At 36.7% G+C, this 18121-nt stretch overlaps 1 long non-coding RNA gene across 3 annotated transcripts in view; it reads right to left on the bottom strand.

Moving 5' to 3' along the window:
* LOC135306077 (uncharacterized) overlaps nucleotides 1-18121 on the bottom strand; it is a 45617-nt gene that overhangs the window by 7961 nt on the left and 19535 nt on the right. For 2 of the 3 annotated variants that reach the window (XR_010366952.1, XR_010366954.1), the window contains exon 2: nucleotides 17842-17940. This is a non-coding gene — a long non-coding RNA (uncharacterized LOC135306077). Of the gene's footprint in view, nucleotides 1-15401; nucleotides 16704-17841; nucleotides 17941-18121 lie in introns of those variants that run through there. The other variant, XR_010366951.1, reaches the window with a different exon arrangement.

The following is an 18121-nucleotide window of genomic DNA, read 5'->3' as shown; positions in this document are numbered from 1 at the left end:
CTCTGAGCTATGAACTCTTGCAGGCAGGGACAACAGAATGGATGAATGTTGCTATAACCTTGTCCTATCGTGCTTTGCTCTAGACCTCTGCCATCTGTCCCTGCTGGAGATAGACGCCTAAATAGATTTTTAGTCCAATTTAGCATAGACATTCCTAATATTTTTTCAGTTTCAGCATGTTAAGGACATACCTTCACTCCATCCCTTTCCCCCGCACTCCACATCACCACTTCTCATTTTAATCTATATAAGAAACAAATTGGATAAGTTTTCTCTGAAGCCTGATTGGGTAGAAACTCACCCAGTGACTTTCAGTAAAATCTCTGTTTTCTTGGCAGAAAAAAATGTCTCAAATACAAAGATGAGGGGTTTGTAGACTTAGGTCTTATTACAAAAGGATCTGATTTATTCAGCAATCACTGTTTAGGTTTCTGTGAGTTTTACCAGATGACAGACAACTGAACATTAAATCTATAGTTTTGCTGGTTGCAGTTTGTCTCAGATTTGGCAGTTTATGTAAGTCTCGATATCAAGAATGCTGTGAGAAGTTACCATTTTTTCCTTGCTTGCATTATATTTTGATAGCCTGACATTTGTTCTCTTCAAATACATGAGCTATGAGTCTGTCTTGCCACTTGTGCTAGTTCAGCTCATACCACTTAAAATCAAGTTTGATACCTCTAATGCACTTGAAAAGTACTTTCCTTTTTACTATCCTCCTGTGTATTATCTTTTCATAATATCAAAGAACTCCTATTTTCCAAATATCTATGAGGGTTTTTTTTGTGTTGCTTGCGATATTTGTGGCTCAGTTTTGCTGTTCTTACCCAGCCATACATAATTTCACAGCTCAAGGTCAGCCCCAAAGGAAAACATGATTTCTGACCTCACAGTAGACAAATTCATATATGAGGAAAGTTGTGTAAATAAGAGGGGAAAAATGCAATAAATATTCAGCTTGCCAGTCAAACTTTTATGTATTTCCATAATACTATTTGACAATGGCATACAATGTATCTGAGTATGAAACACTTTTGATCTCAGAATGAGACAGAATTCCTTTACATTTACTGCTTCAGTAGAAGTATTGTAGTTGTAAGTTATTTGTAGTTATTAGAAATTTGGCAATTCCCTATAAATCAAATCTGTTTCCTCCTCTTTTTGTAGAAACATGAATTTTGACAAGAAACACCACTGAAAAATAAATTTCAATATTAGGCTGAAATTTCTTTTTGCATCTGTAAAAAGAAATATTCCATGAGGATGGGACTGCTTCATTCTTTTTTTTTTTCCCCTTTCTTCTCTTATTTTGTTTTCTTGGTAGATTTTTGTTTAGTTTAAGGACAAGGTCACTGAAAAGTAAACATATCCTGATCTCATTTAATGTGAACTAGAATTGCCAGCATTCACCTATGTTTCCTGGGATCTGAAAAATTAGTTCCTAGGAAGCTATGAAATTCCAGTTGCAGAATTGCTTGCAGTTATCCAAGGTGCTGTAAAACACGTCGCAAGAAAACTCAAAGGCTAAAGAGGAACTTTATCTCCAAAATTTTAATACAAAGGAATTTAGAGGAGATTTCATTAAATTTAGATTTTTACTAATTCAGAACACTTTTGCCAAGACAAAACTTGCTTTATATATTATTGCAGGTTCTCATTTGTTGTTAGTAGGCAATGAAGAGAAACCACTGAAGTGCATTCCTAATAAACACCTCTTATTATCTTACACCACACTCCAGAGTGAAAAGCACCCTGCTGCTTTTTTGCTTGCTCTGTCACATATATATTTCTCTTGATTGTTTCTTATATTTCCTGATTAAAAGGTGTCATTAAAAGAGACCATGTGATCAGGAAGTAAACAGCAAATTATCTAACCTATTCAATTATACCTGTGAAGACTATTTTTAGCAATTTAGAATCTCAGTATTTGTACCATTAGTGTAATTTTAAAATAAAATAATTGAAGTACTTTGAACACAATGGCACAGAGTGTGAGAAGCACCAGCTTGAATTCCAAAGTATTTGTTCCAAACACAAGTCAAAACCCAGTGTTTATAATTTTAAAATACAGTTTTAAATGACATGCATTTCTACAAAAAGCATATATGTTTCAGCAGTAAATTTAGACTCCAATTAATAAATATTTTTAAGCAATCAAATACTGCAAAATTATTTTAATCCGTTCAGCAGCAACTGCTCAAGTGGATAAAACTTCATGTGTTTAACTATCTCATTGAATTGCAGTATACACTGCAAATTTGAAATGTCAATAATTTGGAATTTTTAGAAGATTGTTGAGCTGTTAATAAAGTAAGTTATTTAGATGTTGCCATGACAAATAAAAAAATCATTAATTTCAAAAGGGATCTGTAAAATATTCTCACACTACAAGAAAACATATATCCTGTCTCCAGGTTTCCTTTAGGGTCATGATGCCATTTTCAGAAATGTCACAAGAAATATAGAATGTAACACATCCATCAAGTAATTTGAGCACTACTCATTGGCTTTTGTTCTGTGTACATGCATATTAAATGAAGATAAAACTGAAAGATGCTTTGAATACTAATATTTGCATATTATCAGAAAAGTCATCTTCTGGGAATGGTACCTATAAAGAGCTGTTTAGTAAAGTGACAGAAAACAATAACACCCTGTTAGGTAACCTTCATCAGGAGAAAATGAAGAGAAGTATATAACTATCAAATGTCCTCAAAAATAAGACAATATTTTCATTTGCACTGCCTCTAATGGCAATGGAGGACTGATGGAAAATAGGAAAGGTGGGAAATATAGACATGTAAAAATTCTTATTTGGTTAAAGTCCTGGGCTGAAAATATGAGAAATGCCTGAGAGAAATGCTAAGCAGCCAGATCAAGGTGATTTGTGAAACTCCCAAGAAATCATGTGATTTGTGACACTAGATTAAAAACTGACATGATTGCTTTAAAAACAATTGCAATGGTACATTTAAAACTTAACATGAGAGAGTTAGAAATTATGAGGAATCTGTTCACAAAAAAATGATCTGTACTCAGAAGACCATTGCTGAGCATACATGACCATACATACAGAAGACCATACATGCTCAGAAGACCATTGATGTTGCCTTAATTTTGCTTCTTCAAATATTTTGTATCAGGGGAAAGGCTATCCATATTTGAAGGATTTATAACTTGCAATGTCTTCAGGGCATTGTCCATATATAAATAGAGACTTAAAATCAACTACCTTATATTATTTTTAAATGGTTTGTTTTGTATTCAGCTTCAGAGCAAAGTAAGTTTTTTTCCTTGCACACAGTGGTTTTTGCTTTATATGGAAATTCCACTCTGATTAAAAAGTCGGGCCTTCACTTCCAACAGGAAAATTATTAAATAGCTGCAATAATATTTTAACTGAAATATATCTGTTTAAAAGACTGTAATACTGTGATACAAAATTATTCACAAACCAGCTACTGAATAGTTTTAATAGGTTCAGCCTCTGTGGGGATTTTTGCAGTACACAAAAATCTTTCTTCTTTCCCTCACCATGACTTAAAATATTGACATAAATAAAAAAAAAACCAAAAAAAAAACCAAAAAACCCTTAGACTGAGGGTTGTGGTTTAATCCCAGTCAACTACAAAACCCCAAAGGCCTCTCACTCACAGTGGGGCAGGAAGAGATCAGAAGAGGAAATTTGTGTTGAGATAAAGACAGTTTCATGGGGAAAGCAATAGCTGCACAGGAAAGTAAAGAAAAGCAAGGAATTCCTTCAAACTTCCCATGCACAGGCAGGTGTTCAGTCATTCCCAGGAAAGCTTCTCCATCATGTGTAACAATGACTTGCAATACAAATGTCATTACTCCAAATACGTCTCTCCACTCTTTCTTCTTCCTCCTCTTTACATGCCAAATATGATGTCAAATAGTATGGAATGTCCCTTTGGTCATTTAGGGTCAGCTGTCCCAGCTGTGTGGCCTCCCCATTCCCTGTGCATCCCCAACTTCCTCACTGGTGGGGTGGGATGAGAAACAGAAAAGGACTCAGCTATGTGCAAGTGCTGCTCAGCAGTAAAGAAAACAATGCCTGAATTATGAACACTGGTTCCAGTGCAAATCCAAAACACAGCCCCATGCTACTCTGAAGAAAACTAACTCTACCCCAGTTAAAACCAGCACACTAGTCTAAATTCTAACAACTTCATCCTCTAGTGTTTTCTGATTCTATTACCATAGCAACAATTAGTTTGTCTTTATAAGGCAGAAAAAATATTTCATTCAAGCAGTAGTATACATGTAAGTGCTTGCCAGAAAGTAAACTTGTGCAAAGGACCACACACATTATATCGCCAGTAGGTATTGTTCATTACTAGCTGAACAGGAACACTGCAATTGATATTTTGCTTTTCCATTTTTCTGTAGTGATTTCAAAACGACCCCATCATGCATTGATCTGCCTCTGCTGTTGGCCACCCTCTGCAGCCCCAAGCCACCACACAGCAGTGCCAGGTCTAGAAGTAGATCATGTGTTAGATATTTTCTCCTGTGTGACTACCAACTGTGTTGGGGAGGTGAGTGTGTTGTTTTACTGTCATGATGTGTGTAGTCTGCAACTACTCCCTGCTGCTCCACTACACCTGTAACATCACCAGAGGAACCACAGGAGTGCAATGCAGAGCAAAGTGCACAACACTGCAAGGCAGGGCAGTGCTGCAATAGAGCTCACAGTTGTGGCACTGATTTGCTTCCTGTCTTAGAGGAGATATTATTTGTGTCAACAGCAGTGGAAAAAAGCACATCTGCATGAACCAAAACATGAAACTATCACTGCATAGTGGTCAGAAACATTCTGCTCCCTTAGACTCACCATGTCTCTATTTTAATTTAAGGCCGTCTGACAAATCAAAGCAGCCACAATAGCGAAAGATTATTTTTGCTTGAAAAAGGTGTTGCACAACATAAGTCAAGACACTACTGCCTGCTTCAGGTCTTCAGAGCTCCTTCCCCAGTCTCTTGCATAGTGTGAGTGAATAGAGAAGGACATAACGAAGCCCCCAGATCAGCAAAAATTTCCAGTGCAAAGGTTTCCTCTCTCCAGCACTGTAGAAAACAAGCATCCCTGTCATACTGGCATCCTTCCCATTAGTTAAAGCTCTTGGAGACTGTAAGAGATAGAGACTAATGTCTTCTGCTTTTTTTTTAGCTGATGATGTGCCATACAATTACAGTTTTTGTAATTATACAATTATGAAAAAAAAATTCTTGAAGACCTTCCTGTTCTGCAGCAGGCCAACTTTAAGGTTTTGTACCATGACCAAACCACTTTCTTTGCATGACAAACTGTGTCATTGCCAAAAACGTGGCTGAGTTTCTCTTTCATCTTGTGCTAAAGTCATCAAAACTGTCATGTTCTAATGGGGAAGAAAAATTTATGTGTTCAAAAATGACATTTCCTGTTCTGAAAAGTCAAAATTATTTTCACTGGAATGCTTTATTTAGCTCTGGTTTCCAGTGCTGCATTTTTGTTTATAAAATATTAATTTAAAGTGTATGATAGTATTTTCTTTGTATTAGCAGGTTTGAGTTTTAATTCCCTGGGCTTGTCAAGGGGGCTGATTTAGTTTCCCATTTCCTACAGTTCTGTGTGAGTGAATCTCATTAAATGGAATTGCTGTTCTGCATGCAAATCAGAGAAAACAGTTTTGGTGGACAGTTCTAGCTCATTTTAAGTTGAATACACAACCATGCCTGCTAAACACTATTGTCTGTGCAAGGTGCTGAGGAATACATCTGGTGCTGTTGCTGAGTCTGTATGATGATAATTGAGATGCAGGTGGAGCTCTGGGTGGGAGCTCTAGACAAGCAGCTGTGAAATGCCAATGCTTTGTTGAACAAAAGGCATGAAGACAGGTGGTGGCAGCCAGGTGGATAGACACTGGGAGACTCAGCAGGAATGGAGTACTCTGCAGGAAGAACAAGAATTTTCTGTAGGCACACTGTGAGGTATAAAAGCCCAGTGGTTGCTTTGTTGGTAGAAAACGGCTGTGGATGTTTCTGTGTTAATGTGCCATGAATAAATTGCTTTATGGAACTGGATATCTGGGACTCTGGGAAACTCGAGGTGGACCTAGTAAGGAAACCTGGCCTGGCTGTGTGAGTGAGGTGTGTGGGGAGTCAAGCAGGGCACCTGTCAATCGCTGGAGCCACTCGGTGTGAAAGGGCTGTGGTCCCAGCAGTGAAAGTCTCTGGCCTTGGAGAGTTACTGCTGAGGAGTCTCAGCAAGGGTCAAACAGGGAAGTTTCCATAACAAAGTAGTGCATGTGTCCATTTTGCATGTCTTTTGTTACATATTTTTATGAAATGTTACCTAGCTTTTTCTATAATTTTGCTCAAATCATAAGATGCCTATCTCTTGCTGATTGTTTTTGTATAGGAATATTATAAATAATTCCCATCTGGTCTCTGTGAGCTAAGCCCCTAAGATATTCAAATTACTCTCATATTGGCATCTCAGAAGATCTTGTCCAGCCCTTCAACATTGTCTGGGAATACTATTGTTCAGAACTTTTTTTTTTTTTTCCCTTCTGAGTATTGTCATTAATATGTGAGTGTAGAGCAGAGGAGAGTGTGGGGAGGGAGAAGAAGGAGAAGGATGGGGGAGTTCTTCATCACAATAAATTATTTCTATCCCAAAGCTAGACAGTTTGGGAAGATCTTCATACTGATCAGAATGCAGGGACATCAGTCATCTAACCTGGTGACTGAGGTGTAAGGTGGTAAGACTTGTTCTTGGCTCACTATGCCATCCTGTTCTTTGTGGGCACATTCCTGAGGCGAAAAGCTACAGCCACGTAGTTTTAGCGTCTGTGTTCTCAAAAAACCCTTCTTTGAAGAAATTCTGAAAAAGGTTATTTTTCTTAAAGGTTTGATGCATGCACAATTTTACTTCATTTAATAGAACTGCTCTGACTTAGAGGTCATATCAAATAACATTAAAATACATCCAGCAAATGAGAAGAAGAAATTTGAACTGTCTCCAGATTATTTTCCCTTGTGATATCTTATTGCTTTTCCCACAATTACAGTGATCAGGTTGCCTCTAATCTGCAAGTGAAGAATGTGTTCTCTTTTACTATTGCTTAAATCATTTTGGGAGACCTTTATGATTATAATACAAAATGACTGATCTGTGTGACAGTTCCTGAAACCTTGAGATTTGGTGGGACTAGCTATGTTGTAATATTCAGAATACTATTTCATGATCCTGCACTCAACAAACCATCAATCATTGTGAGTAATACATAATTATGTATTGCTTAAGAGAAGGGTTTTTTTCATCCCCAAGGTAACATAAAATACAAGTAATTACTAGGGGTATGACATTTAAATAGAGATGCTGTCTCAAATAAAAAAAAAATCTACTGTAAAATAAGTAAAAATTATAAAAACAAAGTGAAAGCAAAACTAAATAGCAGTTAAATATCACCAAAGAATAAGCTTAGAATGACTACAAGCAGAATGTCATGAGGTGAACAAAGATAAGTGTGTTTAGAACTTCTCCCATAGGAACAGGAATAAGGTAAAAAAGTGACACTGCACAGCTTTTATAATGTAGATGATACAACCTGTTCGGCTGCTCAAGTGGTGAAAACAAGACATGAATTATTCTGGCAAAATGTCCGTGTGAAGCCAGAATGTGGACTTTGCATAGCTCTTTGTTTCCTGCCCTGACACTGGCCCTGAGGCATTTTGTTATGGTCAAGAGCTGAAAGATTCAAGAGACAACAGTACACAATGTATCCACCTCTGCATCAATGTTAGTGCCAACAAAATATATTAAAAGTCATGAAAGTTCAAAGGAGTCCTAAGGTTGTTAAAAACAAGAAGTTTAAGGATGTTGTCTTCAGAGCTGGACCTGGCTATAAAAAATAATTTTTTTTACCTCACCTTCAGTCTAAACAAAGGGTTGAAAAGCAATGGAAGAACACCAAGGTTTTGTTTTGCAATATCAAGAATGATGTCACCCAGAACACAACTTTTTGTGAGGCATTTCCAGTCTGCTCTTGACACTGCTGACTGAGTCTGAGTTGCAAAGGGGCCTCAGGGATTTGTAATACACAGAGAACTGCAATTCAGACACCTTCATTCAGTAAGCTGAATGTCACTCTTAACATCTGATTATCATAGAATCATAGAAAGGCTTGGATTGGAAGGAAAATTAAAAATCATCTAGTTCCAAGACCCTGCTCTGGCCAGGGACACTTTACACTAGATCAGGTTGCTCAGACCCTCATCCAACCTGGCCAGGAACACTTGCAGTGATGTGGCATAAACAGATGCCTGGGGAAGCCTCTTCCTGTGCCTTACAACCCTCAATATAAATTTTTCCTGATTTCTAATTTAAACCTACTATCCTTCAGTTTTAAGCCCTTCGCCCTTGTCCTGTCATTAAACACCCTCATAAAAATTCTTTCTTGTAGCCTCTTTAGACACTGGAAGGTAAAAATCATATAGATGGAAGAAAAGGAGGGGGGGGGGCTGAAGCAATCTCTGATATACTCCAAGGTGTTTTTACAATTCTATTGAGTTGCTTCAGTGGAGTAAAAATCCATTCATACAATAATATGTTGATCCCATAACATGTAACTTACGCTAGAAGTTAAAATTTGGTATTCAGAATAAACTCACACTTCCAAACTCTGTCTTCCTGTAAAAACAACACTAAGATTTGCAAAAATTTCTCACTTGGCAGTTAAGCTTTGTTCTTGTTTTCTGTAAACCACCACCCACAGAAAGAAATGGTAATTTGGATGAATGACCTAACTCACAGATATCAAGCCTAGCCATGAAATTATAGATGACAAAGGGTTCACTCTTTTTGGAGGCAAAATTATTGTATTCAATGGTTAGTGAGCTGTTCCAAAGAAGTCATCCTCATGTTCTGTTCAACCTGTCATTAAGGGCAAGAAACAAGGCATTGTGCAAGGTGTGGACCATTTCCTTTCCTTGTAATCTTCCACTTTCCCCATTACTTAGGAAAAGAATGGTTCTTGAAACCTGTTGATATGAATATCGTGTTAAAAGTGTTTCTTAAACTTGGCTATGGATTAATTTCACTTTTGCATCTACTGTAATGCCCACAAAGATGCATTTTTTTTTTTTTTTAGGAAAACCACACACTTCTTATTTTCCTATAATTAATTTTAAAATTTTTTTTCCACTTAATAACAGTGTGTTTTGTTTGGTTATTGGGGCTGTTTTTGTCTTATTGGAGCAGGCCATTAGGTAAAGTGAACTAAGAAACAAACAAAAAAAAATTATACCATACCAATTAATACCCAACACCACAAGATCTGGAAACACTTATCTGATAACATTTTATTGGTAAATTTTACAAGTGCTAGGTTTACTTCTTTATTTTCTCTTACTTTTTCTTCCCTTTCCTGTCACAGACTTCCTGCCTCTACTTCTCCTTGAATTGTGGTGTCTGATGGATACAGTCTTATGAAAAACTAGTACTGTTGCAATAAGGATTGTGAACTGTGTTTGAAGGATATTAAAAAAAAAGAATTATTCTTTCTGACTGAAAATCATTAGGAATTTATCATCTTTTCTTTTAGAGGGAAGAATTTGTGAACTGTTCCTCTTTTTCATCAGACAAACCCGCAGCTGATATTAACAGAAATTAAGGGGAATTGGCCTCTCTAGTCATAAATTCCACAGTGAATAACTCAGGTAAATAATTTTGAAATAAGTCATATAAGCTAGTCATCTGCCTGTAGTCTTTCTTCTAATTTAGAAAGTGAGCCTGCATAACTATGTTAAAAAGTGTTTATTGTGTTATGGTAGATCAGAAAGACCTTTAAGAAAAGGGTTAATATAGAAGTACACCAAATTTCTTAGCACAATAATGAATGCTTTCCTATTTTCTTGACTGAACATCTATTTTCAAAATGGCATTTTCTTGAAAGAACATTAAAAACTCCATTACTGACCTGAAAACTCTGTGTTTTTATGCACATAAATACAGCTTCACTTCTTTCCATTTCTACCTGACTCCTTCCCCTTCTCATTCCATCTGTCTTTAATGAAAATATTGTAGCAAAGAACCAACAAACTTATTTAATCTAAAGTAATATTTTAAATGAAATATAAAAAAAACCATAGTTTCATCTTTGTCTTGTGTTTCCTTCAGCCTTTACCTATCAGCTAACTAGAAAGAAAAGTGAGAACTTTTCAACAACATTGGAGTTCTCTCTGAAATGCATAAAAACACCTTCACTCTTTACAAAAACTCCCACAATGACTTCAAGTGGCAACCACCTTTTACTCAGTCATGGCTCATGTGGCTGTCACCCCCAGTAGTCGTGGCAGGAAGAAGGAATCAGAGTCATGCAAGAGTCCCTTCAGCTGCAGAGGATACCGTAAGGAGCTCCTCAAGTTTGAGGAGCATTACTAAATCGCACCTGGTGGTTGGCTGGTCTGAATGCCACTGCAAAACTGAGCCCCTGGGAGGCCTGGTCATTGTCCACTGCTGAAATATTCCCACTGTTCCCATTTCTCTTGGTTCACAAGCTTACTGCATGAAGATTTCAGCCTGTGGGGTGTCCTTATCAATTTTAGTAGGGTGAAGGAAGCAGTGAAAATAGCAAAAGCAGCCCTCCAACAATCTACACTTTTATATCTACCTAAATCAGCAATTTCTGTGCACACATATGATGTTTTCTAATGTTAACAAGCATTTAAATACACCACAAAACAGACAATAAACATTAACACAGTTCCTTTTATAGTTGCTTTGCAATATAGCACAAAACTAGAATTAACTCTGCCACAATTCCATTTTGTCTTTAAAGACTGGTTAACAGGTTGCAGTAAAAAAGCCACAGTGTTTTGATGTTTGCCTGTAAAACAAATGCAGTCAGATGAAAAGTTCTGGCTTTTCTCCCCTGAAATTAAAGAAAAAGTAAAACAAAATCCAAAAATATATCAACATTCAGTTGAAAGTAGCACCCAAAGGCATGTCAAAGGCAAAGCATTCAAGATGTATCTAGGATAAGCGGAGACCCTGGCTTGTTTCTGCAGGAAAAAAGAAGCAGCAAATATTTCAGAAAGTTAGTCAGAGCCATTACTTAACTTGTCAGAATTTTATTGTGGTTATATTAAAAACTACTTGATCCTTTTCTTATTAATCAATCAAAGGTAAATCCAAAGCAAATTTTCTTACTGTTTTAGGCTACCTAAGTTTCAATGACTTGCTTAATTTATCAATCTGCAGAGTTCTCTGCTTTAAGGACAGGAAGAGCATCATCACTATTTAATAATTGTAAAAATCTAGTTCAGAACATGATCATTAAAGGACAGTCATACATAAGGAAAAAAGAAAGGAAGCGGGGCCTCAGGAGACATTTGTTGCAGCACGTGCAAGGCAAACATACAAAAAAGAAACTCTTTAAAGAAGACAACAAGAAAACAACAACCAATTCAAGAATCTTCTTTTAATAATGGCTAAGAAGACATTGATGCAGTATTGATAGAACATAAAGCTGAATTTAAAGAGAAGGAATTAAGTATTTTGAAAAAAATTATTGACTGAGAGACCCAAAGTCATATGTCTAGACATGGTGAAGTTAGTTAAATGTGCTAATTGTTTTTAACAACAAATTTATCCCACCTACCCTTGTTATACATCCCCAAAAAATCAGCTTTGCACAAGTATTTTATTTCGTTTAGTACAAAATAAGACAGAACTCAAGAGACATCTTTAAAGTTCTGTACTATATAGAAACTATCTTATGTTAAATTACTTGGCATCATCAGAAATCTATTTTATGGATTTTTATGTTATCATATGTATTCCTGTAGGAGTCAGTAAATACCAAATACTCAGCACTTCTTTGTAGGTGGTCAGCAAGTTTGACAATTAAGCCCCTTATTCCCATATCTCAAGAGTATAGTGTAAGTCTAAGTCACACTGAAGGCATTAGATTTCATGATTGAATCCCTAGTTTATAGGATTTGTACTTTTGCATAAAACTATCGGTATTGAGTAGTTTTTTTCATGACTACAGGATTTCTATTATGGGTGTCATCTTTAGAACAACATTTTGAAATTGTGGGATATTTTCTCTTCCTAGAGAGTTGTACTGAGCTACCGAGCTGTGAAGGAGATGACTGCAGTGATTTACTTGTGATCCACCTGCTCAGCACCTGGGATCATACCCAGGCTGTGTCTGCCATCATTTTGGTCTGACAGAGAAGTCAGCTGGGCATACCCCTCCACCTACTCCACATTCCATCAGATTCATTGTAGGAGGTAGTTCAGGGGTGAGTTGCAGGTAGGAATGCTTTCTGGAGTGGACATATTTGTGAGTGAACCTATATTCACATTTATGAGGAGAAAAAAGGTTTCTACCAAAATTATGTCCCTTTTTGTGCGACAGATGTCTCAAGTCTCTGGTCAAAAATTTTCTTTTCTTGGCATCTGAATCAGTGCAATATTTGAGAGCAAGGCTGCTGAGCCGCTCTTGTAACTATTGCCACTGAGAATCAGAAGAGTATTTCACCTGCTGTGCATGTCTGTGCAGGGAATGGGCCATACATGCCTGTCTAAAGACACCATGGCCATCACTCCCTGAGCTTTCCCCTGGAGAAGTGAATGCTTCTTCCTCCCTTTGCCAGCCATGGTGTCACCCTTGTTTTCAGAGTATTGCACCCATTCTCACGCAGAAAGTAGTGGGGACAGAGACCACAGGGATTCAGGGATTCTGCTGTGGTAGTGTGCCTCTGCTTGGGCAGAAGCTCATCCAGAGTTTGTATTCAATACCTGAGAAAGTATTTCCTTCAATGATTTGGAACACCTATAGTTGCATTTACGTGGTGAAGGAGAATTGAAAGTTGTACCTGCTCATTAGTTATAATTTGTGACTCTGGAATTATTTGACATGTAGGGCAAGACAGCACATTTGCAGAGCGGGTTAAACTCTCTGGAAGCAGAAATGCCAGGGACAGAACATTTTTCTTACAAGGAAGTGAACTCCCCTTGGTGATGGGATCAGAAGGAGCCTCAGCATAGGCTTGTGGCCATCATGGAATGCAAGCACTTAGAGGCCCAGGCTCTGACCCCTCAGCAGAAGGGCTAGAGGATAGACTAGAAGTTGAGTTAAGATGTCTCATACAACCTCTCTCAGAACTCATTCTGGTGCAATTTTGTTTAAGGAATTGGCTCTTAACACATGTTTGCAGGCTCCTTGTAGAATTGTTCATAGTAATAGAATTCTTTCTAATGCATCATTAATTTATTTTATTTTATTTTGCTTATATTTAAACAAAAACAGTTGCTTAATTCTCCTCAAGAGATACAACTAAATTTCCTCAACAACAGAGTACGCACAGTCTTTTCCCATTATGTTCCTCAACATAAAGTTCCCATCAGGACCTCTCTGCCAGGTATCCAATATTGCACCTTCCACTTACCTTTCCTGCTGGCACTTCAAGAGTTCACATTCCTTGTGCTCTTCTACTGAAAAAAGTGGGCAGGCAGACCTTGCTTGTGATTCCTGCCAGGGGCGCAGCTGGGTGTTGCCCCGTCTTTGCTATATTTTACCATAAGGATAAGTCACATTCAAGTTTATTAACAGTTAATGAAAGGGAGGAAAGACAAATGTGACTGTAACACCCTGAAATCTGTTTCTAAATTTCTACTTTCCATTAGTGATGACAAACTAATCAAAACAAATCAAAACCAAACCAAAATCCCAAAGTATCCAGATTGCCACAAAGTCCATAGAAAGAAATTAATACTTTGGAAAGCATATAAAAATGATTGCCTATTATTTCCTTGTCTTTTTATCTTTATTATAAGGCCAGATTCTTTTAGTTTAATCAGAAGATGGGCACAATTTTACTGTCAAGAACTATGTTCTATCATTGTAATATTTTATACCACAGCTAGTCTGAATAATTGCATTGGTCTTTAGTACCTGGACATTTTTCTTTTGGGATGTAATGGAATTAGCTGAAGTATATATTTTATTGCTTCTTGTAAAATCTAAGAAACAAAGCAGAAAGTATGTATTTACCAAGGACTAAAATCAAGTAAAATATATAAATATAACACAAAAGTATACCAAACATTTCCTTCACTCACAAGGCAAAAATTTTAATGACTAAAGAATCACATTTCAATCACATTGCAAAAGGGCTTTCAGAGACTGTATCTTGTCTGAATGTATTACTTGAGAGAATAGGAAACAGTACTTTGGTAAAAAACTCCTGACCTGAATCTGCAAAGTTCATTCAATAAAATACATTCAGTCTCCAAAGCTGAAATAAGAAAAGCTTCAAAAATAACAAGCAAATGATTCATATCCAGGGGAATGAGAGCTTGGTGGTTTAGGTTGTTTTTTTTTCCTTTTCTTGATAAAGGCACAAGTGGGAATTGCAGCCAGCACTTTACACTTCTGTTTCAACTCTGCTACAGACATTCTTGTGATATTCAGGAAATCTCTTAGGAATGCAGTTCATCAACATGTATTTCTTTGGTCAACTGCAGAAATGTTTGCAGAACTAGTTACTTCTGGCAATATGGTACAACTGAAAAACAGAATTTATTCTATTTGGTTTGAAGCAAAGGTAGGGGTAGGTTTGAGATGCAAAGAAAATATTGAAAGCTTTTTATTTTGTGAAGGTGAGATTTTTTCTTTTTGTCTTAATCCTTGCTTGCAGAAGAAAAAAAAAACAACCTAAAAATTTGACAGACATTTCAACAAAGCTAAAATAAAGAAAAACCTTTGAGAGATTGATGCTGAGCTTTAAAAATGCAATAAAAAGAGCACTTCACCCCATCACCCTCAAGGATGAAACAGGTTTGTCCAGAGTTCCATGAACCACAGAAAGTGCAATCTCCCCTTTAGGGAATATATAATTTAAAACCAGAGACTATAAATTGCATCTTTATTATGTGGTTTTTACTGTTTCTCTCAATCTGAGGAGCCCCAGCTGAAGACCAAGATCTCAATTTCGCTTGGGACTGTGTAAACAGAACAAAGTTGTGACGGGCATAATTCAACCCAGTTCAACTATGCAGTCTGTTGCGTTTTCAACACATCTATGTATGTATGGGCCAAGGCATCTTTGAAATGCACAGAGCAGAACCAATTCCCTTTTGCAGCCCAGGGCACCTCCTGCACCCAAAGCAGTTGTGGCAGCACTGGGATGGTGTGAGGGCACTTCAGTCACCACAAAGAGCAACAATTTCTGCCAGCATGCTTGGGACCCATTGCTGCACTTAATATGTAGTAGGAGATGTGGTAAAAATGGGTATCAGAGCACTTGAATCATGGAAATGAGCAATGGTGTTCATTTGTTAGCTCTATGGCCAGTGCATGCCAACCACCACACCCAGTGGGTACTGTCTTTTTCTTAGGCATACAGAAGATGTGTAGGAAGACTTTTAGGGAAGGATTTGATTTTATTTAAATGTTTTTTACTAAATCTTTATGAATAACAGAGGTTGTCACAAATCCTGAGTAGCAAAACAAGAAATCCAGTGCTTGACTCTATTTAAAACTGGGATCATGCACACATAGAGAATGGAATCCTAGAGTTACAAAGGTTGGGAAAAACCTCAAAAATCATCAGTCCAACATTCATCCAAGTTGGTAGGAAACAGGTCATTAACAAGGTTAATCTCCGATTTATCATTTGCTCCGTGACTTTTCTCTGGCCATGTCTGAAGTCTGACCAGCAGCTTAGGTAAAAATGCACCACACATTGGAGAGTGGCAGCAGCAGATTAAATGCTACTCCAGCTTCACTGAAGTCCAGAGAGTAGTTTTAAAAGTGAGGGGTTTTTTATGCCATAGTGATGTCTGTTTCACCTGGACAATCTGGATGCTGGTGGAGTGACAACCACCATTCCCAACCCAGAGCTGAAACCATACACACCACTTTTGAATGTCATCTGCAAAAACCATATTTAATCCTGAGGGGAATGGGATCCTGAATCCTAATGTATACACTAACATGGCTAGCCTCTACAAACAGGAATACTAATCTGGATTATTTTTGGGAAGCAAGAGTAAGCAACATTCAGATCTGGTTTATATGTAAGTTTAGTGTGTATTGTGTTTTGCATAAACAGAAATGAATGCTATATTAAACTGGGTTTGCTGAGTGCTATGGGGTAACTTCTATTTTGGCCAACACGTGGGCTGTTGGCTGGCAATACTGACAGTAGCTTTTTAGGGGAAATTGTCTGTAGGCATTTCAAACTTATAATAACTCCATGAAACAACAGTAGAAAATAATTAAAAAATTAATGCTTTAACACTTTTAGATGATGCAGTAGGGTTTTTGTCCAATGGAGAGTTTTTTGTTTCTGTCTTCAAAATGCCTTTTTTTTTTTTTTTTTTTTTTTTTTTTTTTTTTTTTTTGTATTATTGTTACTACTTTAAGTTTCCCAGTCTGGGTCCTGTTAATCTTCAGTTGTCCAACCTATCTTCCACTGATTTTAGACATCTCTCTTGCCTAACAAATCTTGGAAGGTTAAAACAGCGTGTAGTGTTCATCTGGAGCTGTTTAACAACTACCCTCCATTTGCTTCTTCTCCATCCACATGCCTTAAGAAATCCCACTCCTTTGTTCTTTTGTGACTGGCTGTTTCTCATTTTCAACTCTTCACTGAGATGACTGGCTCTGTTGGATCATGTAACACTTTTGTGTTATAAAAAGTAAATGCAGTAATTAGTAAATAGGGCAACAAGTAATCCAAGACGCATTAGTGATTAAAGACAGACATATTTTCTGCAGTCCAAGAGGTAATACTTGATGCTATAATAAAATGTAAATGTTTTAATAGTACATACTTTCTTCTTTCCTAATCTTAATTTTTGCTTTTATAATAAATTTTTCATTCCAAGATGCTCCATTCTAAAATAACATTTGAGTATACGTTTTGTAGGATGACTTAGTAAGTCTTCTAGCCAAGTTCACCAGTGTAAATATTCCCAGAAGAGATTCCTCTTGCCACTGAAACCTACTCCTGCTTCTTTTGAACTGATTTTCCTCCCCACAAAAGAAAAAAATATGTTTCCTGATCTATGACAAAAGTTTGACTCACTTTCTACGTAAAAATCAATGCTTTGATTTACAAGTTAATTTACTGACTCAATGATAAAACATTAACATTAATTCATATAGATATTAATATTTCTGCCTTTGTACTGCATAGTTCTACACACAGAGTTGCTCAGACAGTGTGACAAAAAGCTAATGACAGGTGACCCTGTTTTTCACTTTTACCAGATACTTCATGGTTTGATCTAGGAGACTTATTCTTCCTTATATTTTCATTTTCCTTGAAAATTATAGTCTATATTCTTGGCTTTTGCTGTTGCATAAACCCAAAGATTTTTTCATTCTTTCTATGCAGGCATAAAATGACAGTTCCTTTAGCAAGGAAAATTATAAATTGGATTTTGTTTTGGTTTGTTTTGACAACAAGACATAATGTATCCTGTTGTTTCAAGTTTAATCTTCCTTTTGCCCATGGGTGATTAAGCTCTTTTCAGAACTAAGTTTGTTAAATACATATTTGGCTAATTTAGAAATGAATGGTGGAAATTAATTATATTAACATATCATATATTATTTACCAGACACATCAATTATCCTATAAATATGTATTTACAAAACACAAATTATTTCCTCAATAACAATAATTCTCTGGATAAACTGTAGATAGCATTCATTTTCTCATCTGAGGATCTCAAATTGTCTTTGGCATGAAACATCATAAGAAGTCTGTTGAAGTCATTTGAAGAATGCTTATTACTAAAAATACATAACTTACTTTTCAATTGACTCTGATTTTAAATCGTCTTCCTTTTCTTTCCTTCCAAAATAGTGTGACAGGATCATGATAAGATGCGGCAGTTTGATGCAATTTTCTCTGAAAGAAAGGGAGACACCTTATGTGGCTCCTCTTGTGTCAAGTTTATTTGGCCACGGTGAGTTTTCTTAGCACAGTGAGGTGATATTCCTCTGAGTTTTCTCTCTACTTAGATATTGAGATTCAGCTAATTGAGTTGTAGAAAAAGTTAGCTAGTCAAAATTCGCTAAAAGAGACTGTG

Source organism: Passer domesticus, chromosome 1 (genome assembly GCF_036417665.1).
Source record: "Passer domesticus isolate bPasDom1 chromosome 1, bPasDom1.hap1, whole genome shotgun sequence".
Taxonomy (NCBI): Eukaryota; Metazoa; Chordata; class Aves; order Passeriformes; family Passeridae; genus Passer; species Passer domesticus.
The sequence above is the reverse complement of the archived record's forward strand: the minus strand, read 5'-3'. Positions and strand labels throughout refer to the sequence as shown.